Raw genomic sequence first — 26203 nt, 5'->3', positions numbered from 1 at the left:
TCCTGGCCACTAGATCATTGTTACTCTTTGGAAGTAGTGTAGGAGTGGGGATTATGTCATCTGCCAGAAGCTGCCAGGGACTGTGCATGAGGTCTTGGAAAGTAGCATTGCTGCATGCTTCAGCTGTCTAGAGAAGTTTCTTGTGGAAATGCAGAAAAATCCCACATGGCAAGCAATCAACAGGATGCTAAGGAAGGGGAAAGAGATGACAGTTCTGAGGGTGATGACTAGATTCTTATTGTCCCCATAATTGATAGGCATGTGTCTCCAATTTCCCCTATTTATCTCCAATCATGGTGTTCCCCAGCCGTTTGTGTCCATCACCATGCCTGTGTCTGTCTTGTTTCTCCTGTTTGTCTGCACTCATCTACCCCATATAGCTGACCACAACATTCCTACTTCTTTTCCCCAACATTCCTTTCTTTTTGAAATCAAAGAAAGAGGGGGGGGGTCACCTGTTCCACAAAAATTTTTGTCTCATACATAGGTCTCTACTTTGCATATTTTTCTTCTCGACACACTTGATTTGGGGTCTTATTGGCCATGTAACTAATTGCATTGTTGTCACCATCTGTGTTATTGTGACAGTCCAATTTCCATCAATTTTCTACCCCTGCTTACATTAAACTCTCAAAGAAGTGGATAGCTATGATTCTTTCCTAATTTCCTCCTGCAGATTTTTATATTGCTTCTTCTTTGTTCTTCTCCCTTCTTGCTCCCCATTTCACCACTTTCCTATCTATCCCATTTTCACACCTTTAATCTGGTCAAAAATAGAATCACACACCAACACACATGGCAGAAATTGACCCTAATAAAGCCCTCACATTTTGTCCTCTGCATTTCTGCAGATTTTGGCATTGTACACCAATGCCAAGCAATGATGAATGGCTCTTTATTTCCTATGGCAAAAACTGGTGAGTTTTTGCCATCGGCCACACTAGTTTGGTTATCCTCCTGCAGTGCTGCTTAAACTTGCTGCTCTAAAGGAACACAGTGTTAAAGCAGATTAAAGGCAGCTGTATGAAACATTTACCCTGGCAGTTATTTAGAATGCTGAATGTAAAATAAATGCATATTACTATGTTGAATGTTGGCATAAATCACTTAACTGTTTATTTTTACGCAGTACTTAACTGTAGTCATTGCTTCTCACATTTGCAGGAATTATCACATTTACTTATGTAAAGCCATCCTGACACCATGTGTAAAAAAACTGAATTCAGCTGGATTCAAACTGTGTTATTTGTGCTGTGTACATGAGCTCAGTGCTCTTACTCCTGCTGCAACAGGGAAAGCTAGGCAGCAGGTGTAGTTTTTTTTACACTCAGCATTGTCTAAAGTGCTGACATCCATTCTTCAGTTTATGTAAAGGAAGGTGAACCAATAGAAATATTATTATTTTCCCATTAAGCAGAGAAACACATTTGCTCATCACTTAACTCCATGCAAACATGGAAAGCAATAGCAACAGTTCTTAATGTCATAAAAGTTATGACCCAACATTTGTAATATAAACGACAGTATGAACAGCATAGTATCTGAGCTATTTCTCTCATGGCATCTATGCATGACTACTTCTCAAGTTCAAGTTGTATTCATTAAATGTGACTCTCACATTCACACTTTGCCATCATTCATGCAAATCAGTTTCTCAGAGATTAGCTATGTAAAGAACTGTTTGGCTTGTCTTACTATATTTATTGCTGACTTATTCTTCATCCCATCCAAAAGCATTTAAAAACACAACAAATGGGAATGTACTTGTTAGTGAATGAACACATATTTACTTAGACGCATATCTGCCCTGCACCCATGTGCTTGAAAACAGACATGTCAATAATAGGTCTAATGTCAACTACAATACAGAAATAAAGAGCACAATGGCATTGGTACATTTGTTAAAGCTTTATACTGACATTAGACATTGAGATTTTCTGATACATGACACTGTGGAGATCAATTCATCAAAATATGAACACTCATACATCAACACTTGATTTCAAGTTGTTTACAAAATGTGTGTGTGTGTGTGTGTGTGTGAGTGTGTGTGTGTGTGTGTGTGTGTGTGTGTGTGTGTGTGTGTGTGTGTGTGTGTGTGTGTGTGTGTGTGTGTGTGTGTGTGTGTGTGCGTGTGTGCGTGTGTGTGTGTGTGTGTGTGTGTGTGTGTGTGCATGTGTGTGTGAGAGACCGAGTGTATTATCTACAAAACATATTGAGAAACAGGTACATGCATTCATGACACCTTATGGCGTGTAGGTTAAGAAGTTATCTTTTAAAATATCTGTGCACACTGCAAGCAGAAAGGCAAATCCAAAGTCCATATTTGCACTCTAGTCTCATAACAGTATATGTTACCTGCAGCATAAAATGTTTATGTCAAAATATATAAAGACCACGATGACAAGGAAAAAATCAGACTTCAGTGATGGTGTGAATGATAGTACTGTGTTCTTCAGCTCGAATAAATGGTTAGATATGGGTTCAAATTGCACACAGACAAATTGTGTGTGTACCTGTACATGCAACTGTTTGTGCCCATAGTGAGAAGAGCATGAGTCTGTCTCTCATGACACCTTATGGCGTATAGGTTAAGAAGTTATCTTTTAAAATATCTGTGCACACTGCAAGCAGAAAGGCAAATCCAAAGTCCATACTTGCACTCTAGTCTCATAACAGTATATGTTACCTGCAGCATAAAATGTTTATGTCAAAATATATAAAGACCATGATGACAAGGAAAAAATCAGACTTCAGTGATGGTGTGAATGTTAGTACTGTGTTCTTCAGCTTGAATAAATAGTTAGATATGGGTTCAAATTGCACACAGACAAATTGTGTGTGTACCTGTACATGCAACTGTTTGTGCCCATAGTGAGAAGAGCATGAGTCTGTCTCCTACTGTCATCACTCAAGTCTCATGAAGGACAAAGTTTTACAGATATACATGACAACATAGCAAGTTCATACAGCCCTGCCAACATCTTCTTCTCAACATACACTGATGATGTCATCAGCTATAAAGTGTTCTGTTTGCATTAAGTACTGTGTTCTGTAGCTTGTGTAACTAGTTATATAGGGGTTCTAATCTCACTGCTGTCTACGTGTGTGACTGTGTGTGTGTGTGTGTGTGTGTGTGTGTGTGTGTGTGTGTGTGCGTGTGTGCGTGTGTGCGTGTGTGCGTGTGTGCGTGTGTGTGTGTGTGTGTGTGCATAGTCAGAAGAGCATAAGTCTGTGTGCTACTGACACCATTCAGGTCTCATTGAGAAAAAAGTTTTACAGTTGTACATGGCTACACAGCAAGTTCATACAGCCCTCCCAATGTACACTGAGGATGTCATCAGCTATGAAGTGTTCTGCAACAGTATAAAAGTCAGACTTGTGCCATGGTGTTTGCATTAAGTACTGTGACCTGTAGAGAGACAGGTAGGAGAGGTTATTGTCTCACAGTGGTCATCTTGTGCATGTGTGTGTGTATTCAGTTATTGCTCATTCTGGAGACCATTTTAGAATAGCATGTGAGACACTCCTACTACCATCTTCTTCCCACCAGACACCAATGATGCCATCTGGCATAAAGTGTTGTCTGACACTATAGAAATAATATGTATACTGTGGTACTTGCATACCATCTTGTGGAACTTGCATTGCATCCATCACAGTGACATTTGCAGTATGGCCCATGTGTGCATGTGTATACCTACCATCATGAACTGCTATGTGACATAAAACAATATTACATCATACTGATTACATGGGTGCATATGCCTTGTTTCATCTACATTTTATAATGCTGTTTTATACACAAACATTTAATCAGGTCCGATTCACTTGCAACCTTGGAAAATTCATTGCATGCACAACTGTGTTGCTATTCACAAGGATTGTTCAGGTGCTGCCCAGTAGCATTGTGTGACTGTCAATACCTGTGTCATTAGCTGTTCTTCATGCACCACATCCACCTCATTTGTAATGTGTCCATATATGGCATCAGAGCCCTCACAAGCACCTTCCAATGGTAAACATATAGGCATATGATGTGCAACTGATGTAATAATGTGAACTAGGTAGAGCTGTATTAACAGTTCCACTATATGTCATATGATGCATACCCAAGGTTGTATTTGGCAGTGTTGCCACAAATCTTTTTTAAGTAAACACAAAATCTTAAGGAATACACAGCTATGCACACACATGGTTGTGGATGGCACTACCAATACAGAACCAGAGGCAATAGACAACCTGCCAGCTGACATATTTAGTTCAAACATTACCCCACTGACCCTACTGCTTGTCACACAATGTGTACATAGAAACGTGACTGCATATTTTCTCAAGAGAGCAGCTATACTGTGCACTCTCTAAGGCAAAAATACAGCATCAATAAGCCCTGACAGCATCCCATGTTGCTTTATCAATAATTTAAAATATGACCTCACAGAGTTGGATTCCTACTTAACCACTGCCTCCAGGCAGACTATTTCCTGGTAGAATAGTGGATAGCAACAATCATCTGTTTGAACAAATGGGGGGGGGGGTCATCTAACACAGATAATTATAAACCCACAAGCCTCTCTAGCCTCATCTCTAAGCCAATGGGAAAAATCATTATGGAACTTATCAGCAAGGACATATGTGATCCCCCAACTGTGTAACCAACCCATTTTTTTATTTGTTAAGGCTAGATTATCTCTGTTAAATCTTGCTTACTTCTTAAAGAAGGTCACTAAGGCCATGGATAAGGGACAGTATGTGCATCTCACCTAACTTGACCTGACCAATGCATTTGCCACAATTCCACACTCAGGTATTATAGAGAAACTGTCTCAACTGGCCATAAACTAGTACATCACCAAGGGCATAGCACAATAGATCATCAACAGTGTGTGACTTCACCTCTAGCAAGAGGACAGGTGAACAGCATTGTACCACAGGGTTCTGTACTAGGCCCTTTCCTGTTTGGTATTTAATTCACCGAAGTCAAGGAAAACTTAGACAGCCTTTGTCTAACCAAATTTGTAGATACTGCAAATTATGGACAGTCCTTAAATCTACTAATGGTATTGATATATACTGCAGAAAGTGCTAACTCACACAAATGAGTGATGCCAGAGACACACAATAAACTATCCAAAAAGCATAATTATTCCATTTTGTAAAGCAAATACCTAAACTAATTACAATATACACAACACACCTCATTGAGTGGACCCAGTGGTACATGATTTGGATACTCAGGTAGATAGTAATTGGAGGTTCGACCATCATATGTCCACAGTGGTGACAAGTCCCTTCTATGTGGCACAACTCATAAGTATGTCATCCAGATCATAGGGCTTTATAATTCCATTATACTTGGCCCTTATCACAACAATATTTGAGAACAATGCACCTTTTTTCATGTCATGTAACTCACCACACATCTGCAACAGCTTGAGCAACACCATAGATTTTGCACAATGAAGATACAAGGTGCAAGAGACAAGTCCAACATGAAAAGACTGAAAGCCATGTTACTGTATACTGTCACCTACTTGGTACTATGGACCAATTTCCGTCTGCCCTACAGGGCATTCTACAATCCAGTCTTGATGGCAATGTTGCAAATTGTTAAAGCAAACTGCATGAGGGTCACTTGCTCTAAGAATGATAACCTAGCTTCTGACATAATAAATGATGTTGGAGAGATAGATACATCTCTCAGACACTATATCTTCTCTGGAACAAGCTTGCCATTCACATAAAGCAAAGGCCTTTCATGACCCTATTCAAGTGCATCCTACATCAATGGATGGTTAATGTTAACTGTACTCATGTTGCTACACCCACATCCCTCATGGATATTTGCAGCAGGTCTTAGATAAGATAGTATAGGCTCATGAATATGCAAACGTTGTTCACATAGCTATTAAAATTATGAAACTCGTGCTAAATATGGCTAGGATTTTATGTCATCTTGGAACATTGACCTTGTACTCTCCTATGAAACTATGAAACTATGGAGTCCAATCATATCCTAGGTACAGCTATAGTGTGACTGTATAGCACCATAGACATAACAGTATTACCACTTGATAGTTTGCATGACCACATATGCCTTCATGTCAGGATTTCATGCCAGTATAACATTTTTCACTTGCAATGTCAGGGAAACAGTGATCATGTGGCGCATGTCTTGAGGTATGATGTATACTTCTACAGTGTGCTCCATGTATTGTTTGGTATGTGTATAATATCACAGTGACAGCTTCCTTCATCATTGACACTAGACTTTGCACTGCAGTACTTTTGTGCACATGGGCATAGTTGATGCATTGACATCAGTCTCACATACTGCTTTACCATTCATTCTAACTCACCACTTCTTAATTCACTCAGTTGCAGATGCTTTAGACAATAGCTACTGCTATTATGTGTGGCACATTCATGCAATGCTCAGCTGTGTTTAGGGAATCCACTCATAAAAGTGTGTCTGTAAGTATTTTTATCCTTATGACTGATAACTGTGTCAGCCAGGAATGTTTTAGTCAAGTGTCTTACACTGGACACAGTAAGCTTGCACACATCTTGTTGCCCATCTACAACTATTCTTTGGTATTCAGACTTGCTAGTAATTGAGAGTGCTGACTTCCCTTCAAGGTGCTGTACAAGGTTTATGTGTGATATGTATTTTTGTGTTGCACCCAGTAAATACAGAAATCGTTGACAACATTGTTGACATGTTTTGATTCTTACATGTGTAGTTTGTGGCTTATTTGTCATGCAAACCTATGAAATGGCCATAACTGGGCCTCAATTCAACACTTTCCCAGTTAACCCTTCCAAATGCAGTTTATTTTTGGAAAATGGGTGGTGACGTCACCTGATAGAATACTGGCCATCATTATAGTTTTACACATCTGTTCTTGCAGATCACGTATAATAACATAAACTCACATATTCTGGCAATATCACAGATTAATATTTGAAATATTTTAAAATTGTTTCTGATTTTGTCTGCTTCTGTCAGTAGTTGTCCATGAGTCTGTTGCTTATGTTTCCATTATTGTTTGTGAGGTATACTGACATTTCAGTCATATTCAAGCAAGTCATTTTGCAGACTTTACACCATGCACTTACCTTGTATTGTACAAAACAGCCTTGCTGAATGTCTTCTCCAGTCAGTGATGTTAACATCAGAATCATTCATCTACATTTACATGTACCCTTGTGTGACAATCACATATAAAGTATCCTGTGTGATGATATGAATATACTCACACAGGAGTTGTAAACAGCAATATGTACTGTGCTATCTACATATGTGCTTAATTTCATGCTACTGTCTTGCCCTGGAAATGCACATAAATTGATATATCCTATCTTGTGTACTTTGCCATATTGTAAACATCCTCTTCTTCTTCATTTATGTCTGTGGCCATTTTTATCAAGACACTTTCCCAGCCTAGTGTATCAATGTTGCATTGTATTTGCTCTTGCTGATCACAACACCAAGTATTTCATTATGCAAAAACTTGTCGTAGTGTACATTGTACTGAATATACTTTTCTCTAATGTATTAATACTGCAATCATTGCAGTAATCTCATCCCTGGTAGTTATTGTGGCTTTCAGCACAACCTCACACAGCAAGTTTACCTGTAGATAAACTTGTATGCATGTTCCCTCTGCTTTTGTGCTCTTCTGCATGGTTTCCTGGCCAGCAATGCTGTTTCTGGTCATGAAACCTTACTGGTATTAGTGTAAGTATAATGCATGGCATGCATATGCAATTAGCACTGGTGCTCATCATGAAAACATTTAAAATCCATGCAGCCTTTGCATGAAGCCTACTCAGAGTTTATTGAATCCCCAGTATTGCTGAAAGACCAACTTGTGATAACAACCAGTACAGTATGATAAAATGTGGATCATGCCCTCAGTGTAGATATATTCACATAGTAAAAACATTACAGTTCAGTCCTACCTGAAGGTAATTAAAAATAATTCCAGATGTAATTGTAAGAGTTCTGGTGTTATTTATATTGCTTTATGCATGTCTTGCGATGGTTTCTATGCGAGAAAAACTGAGAGACAATGGAGGGTCAGAATTTATGAACATTGTTTGATATATTGGAGAAATTAAGTACCACAGAGAAGGGAAGATGTTGGGGGCAATCATGGAGACCAAAGAATTTTATTGGCAGATTAAATTAAATGCAGTACAACCATCAGGCTTAAATTACAGGGCCAGATTTAAATGGATCACTGCAACTTAGATCTTTAAAAATCTAATTTCTTATATGTCATTTTATATGTTTATTTGTACATATTTTATACACACACACACACACACACACACATATACTATATACACACACATATATATATATATATATATATATATATATATATATATATATATATATATATATATAGTGATTTTGGACTGTCTATTAGATTTTAGGCATTCTTTATGTATGGATTGTATTTACATATGTTTTAAAATTGTTTTAAAATTCACTGTAAGTTGTTGTTTTTCTTTTGGATTTTCCCGGTTAGGGGTCTCCACAGCGGAACTCCAGTTCACTAATGTAAGTATTTATATATATATTTTTACATATACTTTTTATATGCTTACACACTTAAATATTCAATGTAGGGTAATTGGTTTATTTTAATGATGAATCTATTGGATGATTAACTTAGGACATTTTGATTTGACCTATTAAGACATGTGATCAAAATTGTTTTGAATAAACTTGTGTGTTTCTGGTTGTAGTGTTGTCTGATGAAGTCCCAGAATAGTATTGGGATGAAGGTGCTTATTTACTAAACACACTGCTTTTGACTTCACTAATGGCTTTTGCTGTTGTTTTCTGTTATTTTTGCCAGATTCATTATTTATCAGTAGTTATATCTATAAAAGAGTGGAAATGTATTGTTCCACCCAATATTTTTTAGCATTTTCATAACCTTGAGTGGTTTCTGAATAGTCCCAACTGGAGAATTTGTCCCAGTATGAATGTTATAATTATTTATTACAACCTCAGAATTTAAAACTGGAGTGGATAATGGAATTCTACACCTGTGAGATTCCACAGTGAGAATGTGTCACTTAATGTGTCCTGTTCATCTAAATTTTGTGATGAAAAAAATTGTTTTGAACCAATAATAAGACCTTCTTCTGATAAATCAGTTATCTGAATTTATGATAAAACAATCTATTAAGTTATTATATGATTCTATATCCAAAAATATTTCAGCTTCAATAATTTCAGAATTACTTAAACACAGAATTTTCCTTTTCTAATTCTTAATTTAAAGCATTTCATTAATTTTCTTTCCCTTATTAGCTGCTTTTAACTTTTGTAAAACATTAGTTTTGTTAGTCAAACAGAATATTTTTAATTTTACCCTTTTAGACTTCTATATATTAGTAATTTTTTTCTTATTACATTTAGAAGTCTTTTATTAGATGTTTTGCTAATAACATAATCTCCTGTATTAACTGTTTCTATATCATTAACAGATTTGCAAGCATTACTGTCCTTCATTTGATCATTGTTACTCTGTGGTAAATCCACAGTATATACAGTAGTTTTAAATTCAGTATTTACAGTTTGGGTAGTGGATTCTCTTAAATCTTCTTTCCAAGTGGTTACAAAACTAATTGTATTATTAAATGTGACATCTAAAACTTTATGAATAAACACGGTCAGCATTTAATGTTTACTATTAAACAGTCCTCTAAATTCCAACATTTTTCTTTTTGCAGTTTAAACAGGAACCCAAATAATTTCTTGCAGTGTTTATTAGATAAACCCCACAATATGCACACTTTGCCATAAATGTATTACTCAATAACTCATTCAATGCATATTCATTAAACATATTTATAAATAAATTTATAAAAATGACAGATTCAGAAAGGTTTCCTCAGGTACGATTTCAGATTTGGAGACAGCCCTACCACAGTGCTTTAGCATGAAAATGTGCAGCACTGAGATGTACAGTCACAGTGGCTGAGCTAAATTATATGAGGCATTCTGAGGGAGAGAAGATGATAATTAGCCATGCGCTGTCTCTTAGAATTGTCTGTGATACAGCATTTTTGCAGCCAAGTGATGTATATTGCTGGTTTTGTATGTGTTTACACAAGTGTGTGTACGTATGTGTGTGCGCTCACATGCACATGTGTGAATATGTGAGTGCATGCATGTATATTTATCTAGATCAACAATTAAAACACTCTGTCACCAACAACCCTCTACTAAAGTTTCCAAATGCATGCATGAACTACATGGCTCTGTAATTTGAAAAGCATTGAGGTTATCATGTTCTTTATGCTTTCACAACTGTTTTTCATTTCTCCAATTATGCAGGTCACCCATGATTTTCTGGTGTGTGCTTCCTGCCATAATGAGTATTTTTTTTCTTGATGATTACAGTACCATATACTTACAGGGTGCACAAGTTGGGGTGCGGTATAGTATTACCTTAAGGAGTCTTGTGGCACAAGAATGCTCCTTGGCCTATTTCTTTGCATGGCAACAGGCTGCCATATGATGCGTTTCATGTACAGTTTGTCATGCTGTGCTTTCTGCCTTCAGATTCTTGCTCTATAACAATATTGCACCTCTCCACATGTATCAGTTGCCTGTATGGGAACACTACTGTTGTAATGTTTTCTGTTATCATATTTTAAAAATATTATAAATGCAAAATCATTTATGTTAATTTTGTTATACAGATAAATAACATACATGCATGCATACTTATGTATATATGATTGGTCAAGCACTGTAAAAATGGGCTTGATATCCTATTAAACACTGTAAAATGTAGATTACCAAAATCATTTTCTAGTAATGTTTTAAATTATTTAACATCACATTATTAATGTTTTAGTATGATGAATCTTGATTAATTGCATATCATATAGTTTATTTTCTGATAGCAGGGCTACACTGGGAGGAAGAGTATATTTATAACAATAATCCCTTCCTTCGATCCACTAAACATCATACCAGAATCATGGATGACATCTTTCTTCTATGGGAAGGGGATGTGCAAGATCACCTATGATTTATTTCTCTTTTAAAAACTACAGCTTGTTTTTTAAAGAGTACTGTGAATTACTTTTTGGCTTCAATTGATTTTTTGGATGTGATGTTATTTAAGAATGTTGCTGGAGGTTTTAAAACCAGAATGCATAGGAAATCCTGTCAGAGAAATGGGATACTGCATCAGTCCAGTATGCATCCTCCCCATATTTTTCCTAACAAACTTAAAGGTCAGTCTTTGAGGGTTTCTAGGTTGTTCATGAATAATCATACTTGTGATGAGGCCCTCAATGTCCTTCATGTAGAATTTTTGGGAAGGTTTTATTCTAGTGAGCAGGTTAATACTTCCTGTAATGAAGTTCTTGGTTATAGAAATAGTAAAGGGGTGCCATATTTTTTCTGGCTTTCACAGGAATGTACATAATTCACGTAGGCAATTAAGTGGACCTCCCAGGTTTGTATTCACTTATTTTAGTAATGTACAACAGGTTTGTAAGGTTATTAGGAAAAATTGGCTTGTTTTAATGGCTGATGATAAGATCAACAGTTTGACTGATAAGATACCCCATTTAACTTTTATGAACAATTTATCTCTTAAAAGAATGCTTTGCTATGGCTCCATCAGATTGCACCTGTCGCATCTGACAACAATGGTACTTTTCCTTGTAATGGCCATACAGTCTGTAATTTTATTGTTCCAGACGTGGTTTGTACGCATCCTATATCTGGTCAGATTTTTTCACCCAGATTTTTTGAAACTTGCAGATGCACCAATTTAGTCTATGAGGCTACATGCTGCTCATGCCCTTGTTTTTATGTGGGTAAAACCACACGCCAATTCAGGGAATGTATTTTAGAGCATATTGACAGTATACAGTTCTCCCGTTCAATTCTCGCCTTGGCTTGGGAGTGCCTTCTGTGTGGAGTCTGCATGTCCTTCCCGCAGTTGGGTAGCGTTCGAAAGACATGAGTGCATAAATGGGTGTGCCTTCGTTGAAGGTTGGGCGTCGAGCTGGCACCTCAGCTTTTCGTAAAAATCTACTGCCAATCATTAGCGGACCCGAGTTCCGCTGTGGCGACCCCTTACCAGGAAAAGCCGAAAGACAAACAACAACAACATTGACAGTATACGCAATTGTGTATTAACTAATGCTCTAGCTAGTCATGCCTCTTCCAACCCTGAACATAATGGGTTTAGATTCAAGGTTTTGCACCAAATATACAGGGCGGTGACTCTAATAACTACATTGAGAGAATGGAGCTCAATGGATTATAGCTTTTTAAGCACATAGAATGCCTTTATTGAATTGTGGTATACTCCTTAAATCTGTTTTGAAAGTGAGGCGATAGTTTGATTTAGCTATTCTTTTATTGGGTACTTTTTCTTGTTTCTGTATTTCTATTGGTTGATTGTTGATTTAAATTTTGATTGTGCTCCTTATTTTTGTCTTGGTCTGAAGAAGCAGTAATCCTGCAAACTGCTAGACATGCAATAAAGAAGTTTTTTTTTTTTTAACCCATTTTATTTCCTTGTCTTCTCTGTGATGCCTGACCTACATTTTTTGTCCACTGATAGCAGGGCTTACAGAAGAATAATAAATCTAAGTTTAATATTTTCTGGCATTCTTCTTGTTCCCTGAGTTTTTGTAACCTTGACTATTCTACATAAATATGTATCTAGGGAGAGAGAGAGAGGGGGAGTGGAGACAGGGCCCCTACACTGAGAAACTGACAGGTTGTATACTCCCAAGTAAAAACTGTTTTCTAGTGTTTGAAGCTGTGCTGTAGAACAATATTTAGTGATGGCTTGAGTTTTAGAAATTGCAGCTATGATGTTTGTTGTAATCTTGTTTATAGCAGTTCTCATTGAAGGTCCACTCACAGAATGCCACTGGTTAACAGTGCACTTTCTTCAATTGTACATACTTATCAAGCATACAAAGACTTTGAGAGTATTGCTGGTTACATGAATGGATGCAGTTCATTTTGGTAAGTATGTAAAGTGAAGGCTTTGTCTCTTATATGGTATGTAAGGGTTAATTTTTGTGCTTATTGCTGTTATATTTGAGACAAACTGGGTTCTTAAAGAGTAGTGAAACTGTGTGTGAAGCTGTCACTCATTTGTCAGATGAAATGACTGGGTCGTATATAAGTGTTTTTTAGGTTTGAGATGGATGTGACTATCTAGAGCCTGTTAGTTGATTTTTTGTGGCTGGAATGAGTGGTGAGTTGCTTGGAATATAAATGGACTGGAATGATAGTGTAGAAGTGGATGGGTGATTGGTGTATATACAGATAAGTGTGCTTAGTGCAGGTAGCAATTTGTGTAAGTGGTCATTGACGTGGTCTCCTTTTTTGTAGTTGTAATGAAAGACTAAGTTCTTAAAATTCATACAGATAAGAATACTTGGGGTGGTAGGATCTGTTTGACTAACCAACAGGATGACATATGCTGCTTTTATATTTTGAGGTATTAGAGAGAGTTGATTGCATACATGGGGTGCTTGGTGAAAATTGTGTGAAAGGTACGTGCTTCCGTATTTTTTTTTTGTGAATCATGGGCACACATGCACACACACATGCAAACATATACAAACAGACATATACACATACACAGACAGACACACACACACACACACACACACACACACACACACACACACACACACACACACACACACACACACACCACACACATGTGTGCATGAGCACACATACACATACACTCATGCACACACGCAATCATTCACTAGGTTAGACTTGAGTTGGTTTGGTAGTAGCCTTTCTTTAATCATAAATGTCACTGTTCTGCAGAGTCCTTCATTCTTTTATTCTACAATGACATACCTCTGTGTTGTTTTTCATGTTTTCTGCATTAACTGAATTCATTCTACTTTAACTGAAGCCTCCTTATGTGCTTTCTTCACCCCTACTTTGTCAGTAGATGTATCAGTTTCTAGATTCTACACTTCTTTTCTTAATGTTCTTTCATTGCTAGGTCTCAGGGCATTAAAATTTTCTGTTAGCTCTTTCTTTCACTTACACTTTCCTACCCTCAGCCCCCCACTGCTTATCTGCTGAGTACACTCTGCCAATACTGGGCTTGTAGTCTGCCTTTTAGCAAATCAGGCCCTAGATGCCACCACTTTGGGCAGTGTGCACTGATAGTCCCAGGGCTATGCCTGCAGTTATACCTGGTAGTTCCCAGGGAATTTGCCTTTCTCAAGTGTCTAGAACCTTTTTAGCTTTTAAAAGGCTGATAAAATCCATCTAAGTTCCCTGTTTCATTATGGAAGCTATAGCCCCAGTACTTTAAAGAGCAGTCAGGGTCTCCTACCTTGAGCGGATATTTTTTTCTTTTAATTGAAACTGATACTACTGTGCCTTCTTAATTTTTTCAGGTATTCCCATCCTCATTCTTTCTTCCTGTTTGGTATCTTCAAAAGCATAGTAGATCAGCACATATCGATTTACACATTCCTTTGTGGTACAACTGCCACCAGGCTTATTGTGTAATAAGCTTCATTTCAAAGCTCTGTCTACCTCGTCTATCCCAGCTACATCACCTCATATCACAAACCACCCAGGACAACAATTTCACACCATCATCAGAAGTCTAATGAACAAACTATCTAAATTCCATACTCGGACGGCAATACATTCCCATGATATTTTAGTAATTACAGAGACTTAGCTGAAAATTATGTAAAAGATACAGCATTTCTATGCCCTGCTGCAATGTCCATAGACTAGACAGAATAAACAAAGCAGGTGGGGTTTCTATAATTTATAAAAAAAAATACCTGAATTATCACATTGCCCCTACTATATTCTACAGTTTCATAATGAGAGAACACTCTTACTACAGAAACTCAGTAACTACAAATCTCTAGCAATTTTAGGCATATACATACCCATTGGTAGCAATATCTCCACTACAGAAGACTTTCTACACTATGCGTCAAATAAAATCCAACAAGAAACATTTATCCTAGGTGACCTAAACATTTACTGGATGACAATCTGCTCAGCACAACCTACCAATACCATATATCTGCATGATTTTGCCAAGCTTATCACCTCATCAGCTAGATATAATATAATCTCCATGAAAGATTCAACACTTGACTGGATCATTATTTCCTCACTAGATGTTATTACAGCATTTGGTACCCTTTCAAACATCATGAGTTACTATTTGCCTATGCTTGCAGCCAAGCAGATAAACCACTAAACCACTTCCCTAAAATATATCATTATAAACAAGTTAAAGCTCACTAACTTGCAAAAATATCCTAACACAATTTAACTGGGATGCACTTACAAATCTCATTAGATACTGCAGTCTCAGATCTTAATACAGCCTTTCTGAATATTCTCAACATCCATGTTCTATTTAGAATTAAAAGAGTTAAAGCAAACTCTGCACCATAGCTGTCTACCAAAACTAATCAGGTCATGAAAGATAAGGAAAAGGCTTGAAAACCTTGTCACAAAATAAAGCTCAGAAAAACCTACAGTAGTACAGAAACCTTAGGAATCAAGCAAAATAGTGTACTAGATCTGGTCAATAAATCTGACTGCACACCCTTTCAGATATAACCCTAAGCAATTCTGGGCATCAATAAACAATCTCCTCCACCCAGGACAAATAAGTATCCCTGCCCCATCTACTACAGACTCTAACAACACTGCTGCTGGCAAGTTTAACCACCACTTCATTCATTATGTTGGATCATTACATAACAACAACTGATGACTAGCTCCAAGATGCACCACATCAAACAGCCCTCATCAAAAATTTATATTTGAACCAGTCTCCATCTACACTATGAGGATGGTCCCTAAGTTAAAATCCATCACACACTGCTTGCTGAGTTTTTAAAACTTGCAGCTGATGGCATAGTCTATCCAGTTTCCATTCTGATAAATTGCTCCATTGCAAAAATAGAACAATGCTAAAAACAAATTTAAAAAAATTGCAGCTAACATCACTCAAAATCTCACTGTGGTCAATCACTAAAACATTGTAACTGGTCAGAGTTCCCAGGACATATAACTTTGACTCAACTGCTAGTAACCCACAAACTTATACATAAACCAGATAAATGGCCTGCTCTACAATTTATTATTGAACCATATTGCCCAAATAAAGAGCACAGATCTAAGGACAGGTCTCTGCCTACTGTTTCTAAATGCTATAATTCAGAAGGCAAGTCACTTTTCTGAAATTGTTTCAAAAGCATGAACTCCATTTCTCTCCATCTAAAACAAATCAGCAACCTAAACTCATTTAAAACTCAGTTAAATTGTACTGGATTAGTCAAGCACTTGCTCATTTTCTTAGGTTCTTGGGTGTTTATTAAGCTAATGATAACAAGGGCTTTTTTAACCTTAGCTACGCATCCTAAATCTCTTGACAAGTTGTGGTACCCCTGATAAGTGTAAACAGGGGCTTGGGAGGTGAAACATTTACAAGCAGGGGCCTGGGAGATGAACCATTTACAGGCTGCCTATGTCTGTTACAGAAGTAAGTCCCAAACCAGGGTTGAATGTCCTGTTCCCATCCAATTGTCCAAGTTACACTTGAGCTTGTTAAACAGACTTAGCATAACCCAGCCTAAGAGATAGAACTCACAAACTACAACTTCTAGTAAAATCAAACATCATGCTTTGCATAAATTCAGCTTTCCATTTCATTACCCCACTCTGTTTTTTTCACCTGTCTACTTTTTTCTGCAATACATCATTATACATTCTATCATCCTTTATTCTCCTTCTCCTTTCATTTATAACATTGACTATCTCTAACCTGCATTTTGTCTGTTTCCTCCTTGGTATTTTTCACTTATCTTTTGTAGTTTATTTTCTTTCTCTTTTTTTATTTTTCTCTCTTCACCTCCTCTTTTTCTGTCAGCCTACCAAACTGTGTCTTAGCTGTTTTTTAATAACTTTTATCTGCAATGAATGTTCATTTAATTTTTTTCACCTTATATTTTTATATTCAACATTATTTTGTTTTTTCTTTCTTGTATCTTAGTATAATTATAGCTCCATCATTTCCGTGTCATACGCTATTATCAAAAAGTTACGTCATATTGAATTGTTGCTTTAAACTTGTATGGTACATCTTTCTTTCTTTTGTACTTTGTACTACTATAGCTCATGATTCTATATTGTTTTATAACCTTCAACAAGTGTAATCATTAATTGTAAACTGATTTTTTGTACTGGAGATTTTCTCCATGAGCCTCCACTGAAAAAGGGTCTTTTTAGACCCAGTCATAGAAATCCAGTAAACAAATACTGATAAATACATGCATATTCTTTAACTTATTTGGCATATAAGTGAAGAGCACCATATGGTCTCATGTTCAGTCATGATACAGTTATAGGTAACACTAAAATCACAATATATACTAAGCAGAATAATGTAACATTACAAAAAAATAAAAAGAAAAGCAAGAATACAGCAGTGTAGAAAACATACACAGAACAGTAACAGGCAAACCCTGACAAAAGTATATGCAAAGAAGGTAATTGTAGAGTTCTGCAATGACCAGTACTATAACAGCAGACAAGCTATAAAATGATTGATAGGTAGCAAAATCTATCACCTTTACATTCACTTATAAGAAGAGTCTGACTTAGTTTGTTTAGGTTATAGATCCAATTAATGTTCATTCACTTATTTAGTTATTTTTTTGGAATGATTTCCATTGTTTAGAAAAGAAGAATGCAGGAAACTAATAAAATGTGTCAGGAACTATGTTCCAAATAAAGGAATCTATGTGGGAGAATGCTCCATCAGTACAGATAAGTTACAAAAATAAGGTGTTTAAGAGTAAGTATAGAGAAAGTAGAAGATTTTGGAGCCTTAATGTGATCCAAGAATAGAAAGTTGCTTAAAAATGTGGCAATAAGAAAAGTGAGCTTTCGATCAAAAGCAATAATTTTTCATGACTTCAAAACAAGAGGGCTGAAGGAAGCAACTGAACTGATAACAGATAACTAGAATGGGGTGAGTTCATAATGTGTCAAGTCAATGACAGTAACTGCAATCAAGCAAAAGCTATTGTCAGGCAGTTTCATACACTGATTACCTCAGTACCCACTAAGTATACACACTCTATTCACTTGTATATCTCAGATGTCTGATTGAGATAAAATAGTTACATGTATGTTACTTCCAGTAGACTGAGTAAAACACAAACCATCCTTGCCAAGCTAAATAAATAAATGTTTAACTATGAACAAAAAACAGCTAAGATTATTCACTTTTATCCACAGACTGCCTCAGTGCCCACTAATTTATTCACTTTATACTCCTCACATATTCATTTGCAATCAAATGAAACATAATAGTCACATTACTGTATTTTAGGTTACTTTACTGAAACACATACTTTCCCTGCTAAGCAATATTATTGATTGTTTAACTGTGATTTGATAACAACTGGGCTCAGTCATTTTCATTCTCTGACTGCCCCAGTACCTATTTGGTATAGGTATTTTATTAACAGGATATACCTCAGTTGTCTGAGTATGATCAAATAAAAAATAAAAACAATAGTAACAGTAATGTATTTCAGCTTGTTTTACTTAAATACACAGTCTTGTCAAGCCACATGAATGACTCTTTAACTCTGATCAAAATGGCCAGAGTCAAGCCACAGTAATGACTCTTTAACTCTTATAAAAACAGCAAGGGTCAATCATTTTCATCTGCAGACTGCCTTTACGTGATGTTTCTGAGTCCTGTCTCTAATCTGAATGTGACTGTGTGTTCTTTCACTTTGTTACAGGGTGTCTCAGGAAGTATTCATATGATACAGCCTGAGCCAATGGGATAGGCACCTCACTGATTATTTTTGCTGCCCAAATAACCCTCTCTGAAACATTATTTCTGCCACCAAAATTGCAGAAAAACCTGTAAAATGGCATAATAACCTTATCCTCTATGTGGACTCATGCAAAAATGTTGAGCTGTTTTAAAAATAGCCAAGATGAGTTAGCTGACTTGATTATATATTTTTCAAAATGGAAAAGGTAACTATTTAAAAAAATGTATAACCAAGTAAAAGATATAATAATATTTTCACATTTTTATTTGTGAATGCTGCAGTCCAACATTACAGTAACTCAAGCCATACCTGATGAATAGACAGACACCCTGTCTGCCTGACGAAAGGCACTGATGTAGCATTTGGCTTGCTGCAGCAGTAAAGAAGCAGATGTGATTTTGAAGCATTTTTTGTTTATGTAGATTTTTGAAAGAGTTGGAGATAATGTTAAAAAAGATGTACTCAAAGGTGAGCTGCAGTATACCCTAGCCTATTTCAAGCCTATGTTGTTTGTTAGGAAGTTGCTAATGCTACTATACTCAAAAAAATGGAATAACTTTCGAACATCTTGGATATGAGTAGAAAATAAAAGAAATGGAGCAATCCAGATACTAAGCTGTTTTACGGAATGATCCAGCTTCAGTGTACCATCATTTGGTCCATTAAGATCTCAGCTGTCCCTGCACATGGTGAGGCACATGTGAGTTCCAAATCAATTACATTGCTTTTTCTAAGATTAACCTTGAATCTTTTGAGATAACAATTCTGACATGGATGAGTAAAAAATAAATTAAAAAAACAGTAAATGGTGTTTGTAGAACTACTGGACTGCCAAATAACTATGTTGTCTGCACAAAACAAGGATATTCCTACTCTTCTGGAGCATGGAATTGTCATAGATAGTAAAAAGTAATAGTCCAATGATGGAGTCTTGTGGAATGCCCAAATGAACAGAGTGAAGGCAGAACAATTTTGAAATTCTGTTATACAGGTAGTCTGAAAGCTGGTTTTGAGGGTTGGAGATAAGCCCATGATCCAAGTATAATAATATCTCCTATATATATATATATATATATATATATATATATATATATATATATGTATAAAATTATCTAATGTTCTCATTGGAAACAGTTCCATTTCAAATCCTGCTACAACTTTATATAAAGGTTTTTTAATGTTGAATTGAAAAAAATGGTCTAGTGATGGTCACATTTCTGCACAGAATTTCTCCCCACAAAGTTTTTAAATGGAATGCAGTATAAGCATTGATATTTGTCTAGGCAAAGATCAGAATCTGTATAAAAAATCGGCCATCTTCATAATAATTATTTTGTTTGTTCCTATGTTAAAATGTTAACATAGCATAGTTTTACTGAATTTACTGTAGGCATCAACAAAACCTTCATATTGCCATTATGGCATTATCATCATTAATACCATTACCCCTTGCAGAGTCATGAGTTTTTATGTTTGTTAATTAGCAGAAACTGGTGGCACTATTTCCTTGCATCATTTACCTATATAGATACTTAAGCCATGCAGGACCTTGACTGTCACATGACACTCTCCAAGACTGCTTTTGGCAGCTTCTTTAAACCTTACAGATGTTTAATCTGGTGTTCTACCACCCATTCTTACATCTGTTCTACCATCCATTCTTACCGATAAACCAACTGCAACTTTATGCCTTTACAAACTGCCTGTTTTCTGGGTCTGAATAATTGCTTCCTTTCAGCCCAGCGATTCTTTCATGTGTATGTAAAAAAACAGCAACATTAGTAGCAACCTCACACTAATGATACATACTCCTTTAGGAATTGTGGACAGATGCCCATGAATTACAGCTACATGAGCAATAGAATCCCCACACAACTGTTCAAAACTTTTGTTATGTGGTTGCCCATGCTTTTTGTCATCCATTCCTTTTACAAACTGACTAGATATTCACTTGACTCAAAGGTAGTACCTATGATAGTATGGGGTTCTATGTTCTTATAAAATGGAAAGGGTCATACACAAAAAAAGTGACCTTAATAATGTACAAACCAATACAGACTTGCATAATATCTTAAAAAATCCAGACATTAACTGAGTTTTAAGTGTAATTTTAACCCACAATGAGAAAATGAATTTTGGTTGCTTATACTTTGCCTTACCTCTTAGCTTTCATCATTAACCTTTTAACCTCTTACTATTAATAATATACTAATAAGATGTTTCACCTCCAAATAATTCATATGCTACCACCAAATGCCAACCAATAATGAAACAGATCTAATGATAATCTTGGCAAAAGAGGCCTCCGATTGGCCAATGTAATAAGAGGAATCATCTTCAAGTAAATTTTCACCACTTGCATCTATAAAACCATCACCTCTTTCCTTAATATTTTAAAGTTGTACCCTCATTCTATCCTGGATGTTCAGTTGATAAGCACAGCTAGTATACATTGTGTTTTCAGAACTTCAGATGGACACAAACATTGTGCATTCTAATATACTCAGATCCAGCTGTTTAATTTCCAAGCTGTACAACAGTATGCAGAAGAGTCAGAACACATTTTCAGGGTAATGAGTTAGTATTTGGGAGATTTGTGTCAGCTTAGTGACCATTAAGTTAATGGTGTGTGGAAATCTGTGAGCTGGGGAAGTACCTACTCTGACTTTGTTAATAGAACATGCACGTCTACATTTCCTTTAAGGTTCAAAGAGCTTTCTTTGAAATGATTTTGGATCAGAAGGTTGTCTAATTTCTAGAAGGTTCCTGTTCAAGTTGATAGGAGCCTTTTTCTGAAGCTGTTTTCCATGATTGTTAGACTGAATGAAGGCTTGACTAATATAAGGGCATTATTGTCTTGGTTTCTGAATACATAGTGGGAGCTTTTAATTTTTGGTTTAGATATAGGGGAATGGAAGTAGTACTTGTGGAGGGTTTTGTAGGTAAGAATGCAGAGGTGAGGTGTAGATTTGTCTGGAATAAATAGGTAACTGGCTTAGTAAAGGAAGAGACAGTGGTGCTTATCGTCACAGAGTAAGCTGATATGAACTGACAGATTGTGTCGACTGTTGTCTCAGTTATGCCACTGTTGTCAGCAGAGTGCATTGCAAACTTGAGTCATCCATATAGCAGTTTTGGAATAAGTACATTTATAGCTATGGCTCTTCTGGCTTTAGGCATGAGATGATTAGCTACTGACTTCATGGATTTAAGTTAGGATGCATTTTTTGACAGCAGTTTCTGTGCATATTTTCACAGAGAGTGTAGGGTCAATTGCTAGTCCCAGATATTTAAACTGCTAGACTGACTTTGGAGTAATGTTTATTAATGCACAATTTTTGAGGAAGCAGTGATTGCAAGTTTATTTAAAGTTCTAAATGTCCTGCATGATTTGTCTGTCATTTATTGTTAACATATTTTTTCCTAAGCAATGACTAGTGTGGTAAAGTCTTTTTTTGCTGGAGCAGCTGTATTTCCTGAGTTGTGGTAAGTAACTTATAAAGGATGATATCATCAGCAAAGAGGGTAATAGTTTTTGGGGTATGAGTACATGAATTTCATTAATAAAGGCTGAAAACAGAATATGGTCTAGCATCAATTCTTGTGGGACTCTAGCAGTATAGTATCTTTCTGAGGTGGTATGGTTACCTGCTTTGAATCTGAATACCTAGTTGGAAAACCATTGAATTACATTGCTACGAAAGTCAACCATTTTCAACTTTTGTAAGAGAATGCAGTGGTTTATGCTTTTAAATTTGTTGGTCAGCTTTATGAGAAAGGTACCACAGGTATATGTCTTTCCTACTGCAGATATAACATTGTTTACAACAGTGCAGATAGTTGTCAGTGTATTCTTTCCATTCCTGAACCCACATTGGGCATCAATAAATGGGCTGTATTTACTGATGTATTCTTAAACTTGGTCATATAGTATTTTTTTTCCAGGAGCTTAGTGACTGGGCATAGAATACACATATGATGGTCATCTGCACTCAAGTGTGGTGACATTGGGAATCGGAATCATGAGTTAGTACTTGAACTGTTTGGGAACAATGTTTGTTTTGGCAGAGAGATTGAATATGTTTGCTAGAGCTTTTGTTAACAGTGTTATGTAAAGTTTGAGAAAAGCTGAATGGATTGTATTTGGATTAGGAGTTTTCTAGTAGCTATTTTTTAAACATTTTCTCATTTCCCTTGATGTCATGCTTCTAAAAAAGGTTGGTAAATGAAAGGAGGAATTTTACAACTTAACTCAGGATCAGACAGTGGTGGCAAGTTCAAATAAGGATGGAGGTCATTGCTGTGCCAAGAGTGAAATAACTGGAAGGAGTATATTTGATTGAAAAACAGAGAATTGTGAAATAGTCATTGAATTTTTATTTATGGAGTCTGTGGAACAGTCAATGCAAGATATTTTTTATGATTTTCCATAAAAAATATGGTTAACAGCTTTAGATATTAATTACATTCTTATCTACACAACTTTGGTGTTCTTCACTTATAAAGTACATTTTTTGCTAAAGGGTAAAAAGTAGAAATATTTGTTTTAGCTTACAGAGATCTCCCTTTGTTTCCCAGCCTTGTCCCTCTTTTTCAACTTTTCTTTTACTTCAGATAACAGCCACAGGCAGTAGTGTCCTCTGAGTCTTTTTCTGCAAACTGGAATGTGTTTAGCAAATGTCTGCGATTACAATAAAATATTCCAGTGTTTTTTCAGGCTTTTGAGCTTGATTGTTTGGAGACCAGTCAGTGAACTGCAGATCTGTATAGGGTTGGGGGGGGGGTTCTTTTTTGATATAAAAGTTTCACTTGGGTACTGGTCACTTAAGCTGTTTAGAAGGGCTTTTAAGCTATGAGTGATATAATGTATGTTAGCTATTAGTAAGTTTAGCAGGGACTGTTCGCTTGTGTTAGTGTTTGGTCTTTGAGGCTTATTTAATAGTTAGAACAGATTGTACTGAGAGAGGAATATGCCAATCTGACTATATTTGTTTCATAACAGATCTATGCTGAAATTGTCCACAATGATTATATACTGGCAGTTATTTTTGCTGATGTGTTCTGTTAATGTATACTGGAGGATTGCTTAGAGGAAGAAGGATGAATGCCTGTATATACTGGTTCATAGATTCATAGGTTCATAGGTGTGTACTAGGCTAATGGCCCTGGAGCCTTTATAAGCCTAGCCCAAGAAGATTCCCTGGCATCATGTTGCCCACAGTTAGTTTTCAGTGCCCCTGTCAAGCAAGGCCACTGAAGTGATCCCCAGTGTGAACTTCCTATTGCCAATCCACTCGTCAAAATTTCTCTTAGAGGGCCAGTGAAGTGCTTTCCTTGAAGCGAATGGTGAGTTTGTTCCAAAGTATGGGAAGTCTCTGGGTTAGGAACCTGTCCCTCCAGCATGTTTTGTTTATTGTGGTAATAAGGTTTAAGTCCCTGGAGCATGTGGCATGGAGGGGATTGGGATTTCTTCAGGTGTAGCATATCTAGCAGCTCTGGGTCAGACATGGATTTATAGGTCAAGCAGATTTTGGCAGCACTGACATCTTCAAGGTACATATTCAGTCCCTGAAGTGTTAGACTGGGATAGCATGCACTTATTGAGAGCTAACTATATCACAGGATCCAATTGAGGGAAGCATACATTTTCCTCTGCAATAGCCATTGCTTTGGCTGTAGTCAGCTGTTCTTTATGAAATATGTCTTTTGCCCACCCACCCCCCAAATGTTGTGTGCCTCCAGCTGACCATCGCCTGCAGCATTTATTCTTAAGTGTCCCAGGTACTATCTTCAGCACTGGTTCCAACTTACGACTGCAAGCACACCATGTGGCGTAAAGCAGCCTGCAGATTGCATATGTTGGCCCTGCATGCTAGGGAGAGGTTTTTTTTTTATGTACTCTTACTGGACAGAGCTAGTGACATGACAGACATTATTGTAGAAAATGTTATCTCACTCCAGCCCTCTCCCCTCAGAAGTGTTTTTACCAGCAATCTGTCCCACAATTACAGCACATCCCCTTCACTGGACTATACATGGGCAAGCTAGTAAAGCTGCTCTTTCCCACCCCTCCCTCATTCTGCCAATGTCCAAGACAGTACTCCGTCTAAAGCTTTTCTTTGAAGTTAGAATGATTAACTTAGCACCCTTTGCTATCTGCCAGTTTCTGGCACAGCTAATTCACTCTGGACAGTTTTCAAACTCCTTCAGAATTTCACCCTGTGGATCTTCTTTAGCTATTTTTTACAATCCACCTCTTCTGTGTAGTTCTTTCATTCTTTCTAAAGCCACATGTTTTCATTTCTTCTGTTTTAACAGAGTTAATTCTCAAAGAATAAAGTGATTCGCAATGAAGTAACATATTCCTTAGTGAGTCTGTGATAGCTCTTCAAATCAACTGTTAATATAAGTGGGTACTTGAAAATAAAGTCTACTGAACTGCGGTTTCCTTTGAACCGCTTCAATAAGTAGTTTTTGTATTATGTATTTGGTAATATACATGGATGTTGCTGTCCATTTGAGGTCTTTACTATTTTTACTGAGTTGCTGTCCATTTGAGGTCTTTACTATTTTCACTGAGTTTGCTGGCCAGTGCACTGGATCTAAATTATGTGTATTTCTGAGAAGCAACATTGTTTTACTGTCTATTATATTCTTAGGTCTGTTGTGTAAGAAGGTGATATATTCCTCTGTAAGAAAAGTTGAGGGGCTGACTGAGGACTTCGGACAGGTTTCAGAACTAGCTAGAATTTCCTGCTTATTTTCAATTACCCTGTCTTCAATGTTGTATATCTTATTATTTGCATTTTGGGCATTTATGTTGTGAAGTTTGATTTGTTCTTGTTTTAGTTATTTGTGTGGCAGTTATTACTTTGAATAAGGGTCCGTATCTTGTTTATAGTTGTGGTAGTAGGTGACGGTGACAGATTATGGGGAGTATATAACTGTCAATTAAACTTCTGATTACCTTAATATGTCTAGGCAATTCAGATCCTGTAACCCAACTCAAAAAAATAATTTCTTTAGTTACACCAGTTTGCTCACCAAGTATTTCTGACAGAGTAGTCTGTAGGGAATTTTTAAAGCCTTCCAACTCATTATACTTCCAAAACATATGTTCCCAATGATCCCTTTCTTCCCTGAAACACCTCCAACATTTGCAATCTACCTGAGAAAAAAATATTTGGAGTCTGCATGGGGTATGCAATACCTATGCAAGTACTTCAAAGCAAAAATTCTAAATATTCTACATTTTGTTGCATATTTAGGAGGCTTGCATATATCCTTCCATTTTTTGTGACATACTTATCCAATC

Source organism: Protopterus annectens, chromosome 5.part0 (genome assembly GCF_019279795.1).
Source record: "Protopterus annectens isolate FY-2018-M chromosome 5.part0, PAN1.0, whole genome shotgun sequence".
In the NCBI taxonomy this organism is placed as follows: domain Eukaryota; kingdom Metazoa; phylum Chordata; order Ceratodontiformes; family Protopteridae; genus Protopterus; species Protopterus annectens.
Note: the sequence above shows the minus strand (reverse complement) of the source record.